The 5,929-nt window shown below is 36.5% G+C and overlaps 1 pseudogene; it reads right to left on the reverse strand.

Annotated features, from left to right (window-relative positions):
- Window positions 1–2,917: 2,917 nt before the first annotated feature.
- Window positions 2,918–4,223, reverse strand: LOC136504987 (uncharacterized; annotated as a pseudogene).
- Between the last annotated feature and the right edge of the window lie 1,706 nt (window positions 4,224–5,929).

The following is a 5,929-nucleotide window of genomic DNA, read 5'->3' on the forward strand; positions in this document are numbered from 1 at the left end:
TTCTTTCTTGTTTGCGCTTGATAGATTCACCTGGATACATAAAGCACTCATATAGTTAATGATAAAATAAACTATTGATTCATCCAACAACTTATCTGTTCTATTCTCCTATCTTGCATAGCTTTGGAAAACAACATAGTTTCTCGAAGTACATATATACCTAGAAACAAATATTTATATGAACTACTTTCAAGAATTATAAGATAGATGCTATACCTTAATTGATAAGAGACTTTGAAAGCCAAAAGAACTAAAACTCCAAAAAGCACAATAGGTGATCGATGAGGATGGGCACCACATATAGTGGCTTTTATAGGAGAACTAAGGGTCACCTTTTTGTGGAAAATAAAATAGGATAAACTAATATATTAAAATGTTGTTACTTGTTGATAGATATATTTTTGTTTTTGCTATCCTTTGTAGCTATACACATCTTTTCCACAGTTTTATCAATACACTCACACATTAGTTAACACATGATGCTATCCATGCATCTTACCCTTGTATCCTTTAGCTATAATCGGTTTGTCATTTACCATCTTACATGCTTGCTTCTTAATGGTTTCTTTGTTAAAGAAATATCAAAAAACTTTCAGGTTATACTAGATATTACTTGTGTACTTATGTATGACAACTAAGATGATCAAGTGGGCATGGGTGTGCTACTAGTTGGATTCATGCTATATGAGAAATAAAGGTGCTTGTGTAATGCATGGTTCGAGATGAAGCCGAATTTCGTGCAAGCTATAAACACTCTCAAAAGGTTACCTTTTTTCTTGCATTGCCACTATTACATTAGATGCCAGTTTTTGTGTAAAGGTACACACTTCCTTTCATTTGCTTTACCTTTCTAGTCATTTGATGATAAAGGTTATCTTGTTATTTGGCTCTGTTACTGTGGATGTTTGCTTGCGGTGTAAAGGTGTCTTTATCTAGTCATTAGCTTTATCTTTCTAGTCATTAGGGGAAGAGTTTAACTTGTTATTTGGCTTTATTATAGTGGATGTTTGTTAGCAGGTGCGCTTTCTAGTTATTTGATTGCTTTATCTTTTGAGTCATTTTAGGTGAAAAGGTTACCTTATTATTTGGCTCTATTACTGTGGATGTTTGTCTGTGGTGTAAATGTGTGCTTTCTAGTCATTTGCTATTTGGCTCTATTATATGGATATCTATATTTATATCCACCGTACCATTATATATATATATATATATATATATATATATATATATATATATATATATATATATATATATATATATATATATATATATATATATATATAGATAGATAGATAGATATATCCTCTTTAATATAAGTATAGATATAGATATAAATATAGATATATTTAATTATTAAAATATTTATTATATATATTATTTTATGACCTTCGCTATTACAAGTGCTATATAATCATATTCTTTACATGTATAGTGATTTTGTTGTACTAAAACAAATGACAAGTAAATAGATATACCTTATCATCAAAATCTAGTAGATATCCGAATGCAAATTCTAATTCGAGATGTCTGTTTTGCATTTGTATTCAATAATATCCGTATTTGTATCTGAATTTGAATTAAAATGTAGTAAATAGTATTATCCGTATTTGATTCCATAATGATCCGATCTGAATCCATTGGTATTCGAGCTCCGCCTTCTAGGACAGCACAGGGAACTTCGTTGTAACCTACTACTATTACGCTCGGTATCAGTTTGACACCAACCACGTCACTCCGTTTTTCTCTGTTCATTCTGCGGCGGCGCGTGTGATTTGCCAATTCCTATCAGCCTTGCGGAATTGCAGCGACCCAACTACAAGATTACCCAACAATATCAGGTTCAGTGTCGACAACCTCTGCTCCAAGGTGGACAAGAAAGTGTTGCAACATGAGGCATCTATTCGCAGCAACAAGGAGTTCGACGTCGAGCACATTTACCTCACGAAGTCGGTCTCCGACCATCTAGCAACATCCCCCACCGAGGTGACTTCAGCGCCTAGTGGCCACCGTTCTACACATCATCTCTCCGGGGTGGTTAGCACCCTAGCACAGCCTCTGGTCACTGGTACCAAATATGGATGGAAGTCTCACCCCTGTTTCTCTGGTGTCATTAGCCAATGCAAGTAGTGGGATGACCCAGCTCTATAATTTTATTCATGCTATGCCCCTAACTTAATTTCCCCTAATTTGGTGGAAGTCACTGTCCTAAATTGTGGAAGAGTCATCATGAGTCCTACAAGCTCTATCAGATTCCTTCTATTGTCTGGACCAAACTAACCACTGTGCACTATACTTGTTCTTCTGCCTTTTTACTGCAATCTGTTGGTTTGGAAGTCCATTCTATTTCTAGGCATGATTTGGTAGCAGTTTTCTGTGATCGCTTTGAACGTGACCAACTGGATCCACTCTTATTCCAGTTCTTTCACATGAAACAAACTAGTCGAGTATCTGATTTGTGGCACAATTTGATGTCTTAGTAGTCCATCATTTAATAAAGGCTGGTGCATGATCCAACCATGAAGGAAGCTGTTATCACAAACAAATTTGTTAATCCCCTCTAGTGTGGAAGTACTATTTGTAGATCTATGTTCTCTTTGGAAGGCTTTGGTTTATCCTTACTAACATATATGTGGATTTGACTTCACTAAATTCAGCTTCAGATTACCAAACTAGAATTTTGCTGTCTTGGCCAACAACATCATTAGCTGGCCTATTTTTGCAAGGTTCAACAATAACTAGTTTATCTATGTCCACGGACCTCATCTCTCTCCCTAGCTCAAAATTGATTGCTCAAATTTGATAAAGTGCAAGTCTATTTGTATTTATTAGAGCAGCCATATGACACAGACATAAACAAAAACAAATATTTGTCACTACATATATATGTTCTTGTTTCCTTCTCCTGCCTTTAATCCATCTAGCTATGCCTTCCATCGTTACTTGTATCAGACATGATGTCATCAAGGAGATACGGATCATGACAACATCCCTCAAGTTCTAACATATCACTGGGAAGCAGAATAGTATCATTGATAAAGGTGTTGGGTCTTCTTTCACCACTACATCTTTCCAAAACTCCATCAGCATGGAATCGCTAGCCATGTCAATTTCATCCCAATTTATATTGTTGGCATCTGCACTGACATTAGTAGTAGTAACAACTTCTGCATCTAACTCTCCATGTACAACATTCATATGATTGGTAGCAATGGTTTCATCTCCCATATTTTGTTGTTGACCATATCATCAACATTGAAAGTAGCTTCAAGATTAATGCCATGTGTAGAATTTGCAATATGTGTAACCTCCAGTTTGGTATGATTCAGTTCAGCGATATCAGAATATATAGAACAACCACTATTATCCATTGGTAACAAGGATGATAAATGGAAAGGCTTTGTAGGAACAAAAGGAAAATGGAATGCCATGTCTCCATCTTCAGCAACAAAATTACTAGTGCTGGCACCAACACAATATGTATTAGTAGAACTAATGGTACTCACGTAGCAGTTATTTGGAATATTGGATAGTGCTTCAGGAAGTAACTGTGGAGGAGTCACAAGACCTAAAGCAGCAGCATTGTTGCTAATGATTTTCCCAAAGAATCCAAGATCTTTGGTCATGTATGCAATAGGTGGGAGTGGAAAGGGTAAATGCATGTGATTAGCATTAGTTGGTGGCAAAGGTGGGAGAATGCAAAGAAAGGGATTATATCTAGTAGATTGAGAAATAATTTGTGTCATTTGGTACTGATCAGATGGAGGTTGCAGGGATGTTGATGACTAATCTATAAACCTATTGTGATGAGGATTATTAGTAGATTGTAGACAAGGACCAGACTTGTACTTTTCAAGATGTGTGCATAGAACACCATTTAGAAAATCATAGGACTCAATGGAGGCAATTGCCTCAGCAATATCAGAGACCAATATGATGCTACGATTGTGGGAACACGCACACATCCAAGCACGGACAGAAAGTTCCTGCACAGATATCTCACATGCCTTTGTCATGAAGGTTGGGGTGTCAAGCATCATCATGATTTTACCCTTCTCAGCACAAATGACCTTTTTGAGTTAGGTCATGGGGATTGTGCGCTCTCCAAAGTCCTCAATCACCTCAATTTCTTCTTGTTTCTTCCTCCAAAATTCTTCTATCATTTGTTGCTCAGATAACGACAACGACGTCCTTGGTGATGTATGAATGTTAATTGGACGATCCATTTCTTTCTTGTTTGGGCTTGATAGATTCACCGAGAAAGAGAAAGCACTCATATAGTTATTGCTTACTCTTCATATTTGTAATAATGATAAAAATTGAACTATTGGTTGACGCAACAATTTATTAGTTCTATTCTCCTACCAAGCTTTGGAAAACAACATAGTTTCTCAAAGTACATATATACATAGAAACATGCCCGTATATAAACTAATTTCAAGAATTATAATGTAGAAGTTGTACCTTAATTGATTAGAACTCTGAAAGCACATAATAGCTAAAACTCCAAAAAGCGCAATTGGTGATTGATGAGGATGTGCACCATATACAATGGGTTTTATAGAAAACCTAGGGGTCACCTTTTCGTGGGAAATAAAATATGAAAAACTAATAAATTATAAGGTTGTTACTTGTTGATTGATATCTTGTTTTTCTATCCTTTGTAGCTATAAGCACCTTTTCCACCGTTTTATCAATGCTTTCATGCATGATGCATTCCTTGCACCTTTCCTTTTATCCTATAGCTATAGTTGGTTTGTCATTTTCCATGTTTCATGCTTATTTGTTGATCGTTTCTTTGTTAAAGTAATATCAAATAACTTTCTGGTTCTACTAGATATTACTTATCGACTTTTGTATGAGAACTAAGATGCTTGTGGAATGCTTGGATCGAGACGAAGCCGACTTTCATGCAACCTACTAGACACTCTCAAAAGCTTACCTTTTTTCTTGGCACTATTGCAATGGATGCATGTTTTTGTGTAAAGGTACACTTTCATGTCATTTTCTTTATCTTTCTAGTCATTTGAGGATAAATGTTACCTTGTTGTTTGGCTCTATTACTAAGGATGTTTGTTTGTGGTGTAAACGTGTGTGTTGTTGATGGTTCGTATGTGTGTATATAGGAAAGGGGATTCCGCAAGCGCACAGAACTATCATGTAGCACTTCGCTTGGTGAGAATCAAGTGTCGAATTTATATTTTTCCCAAAGGAAGGTGGATGGGCATGTTTGGAAACTGTGGTTAGGTAGGCTAGGTAGGTGTGTTTAGCAACACGGGGTTGATGGAGGTAGTATAGATGATGGACAAAAAAAGATAAAGGGGTATATCACAACAAGCAGCGGTAGCTAGAAGTGTAGTATAGCTGAGTGGAAGAGAAGAGCAATTAATCTTAAGCAACAAAGGTAAATTAATGATAGTGAGAATGTCCTTAGTATGAGGGGCATACCTGCCCTTGATTCAATTAGTCACAAAGCACAACAAGCCCTAAGTTTTAATAACTAGACCTAACATGGTGGAATATAGAGCAAGGACAGGGCTGTCGCCACCTGCCAACTACCACAATCTATCCAGGGATCTAGCCGTACCTATAGGCAAGATATAGCCTAAGCACCACGCTTAATCTATAAACTCGCTGCTTTGATCCGAGCTCCGATGAAATGACATCGAAGCACTCTAACCAGACGGTAGAACAAGTACTAACGATGAACGAACTAAACACTAAGATAACTATGATGCTAATGCCAAAGAACAAGCACCTAAGCTCACTAATGATGAACAAGAGCAAGATAGGACTTGAACTAAGCAAAGCTATATTACTGTAACAACCCAAAAATCCACACACCAAAAATCACAACTACAAATTTTTTCTTAAAACCCCATGTGATGATGAGTGACATTGTAGGAGCCAAACCTAAGTGTTGCATTAGAAG

Source organism: Miscanthus floridulus, chromosome 14 (assembly GCF_019320115.1).
Source record: "Miscanthus floridulus cultivar M001 chromosome 14, ASM1932011v1, whole genome shotgun sequence".
Lineage (NCBI taxonomy): Eukaryota > Viridiplantae > Streptophyta > Magnoliopsida > Poales > Poaceae > Miscanthus > Miscanthus floridulus.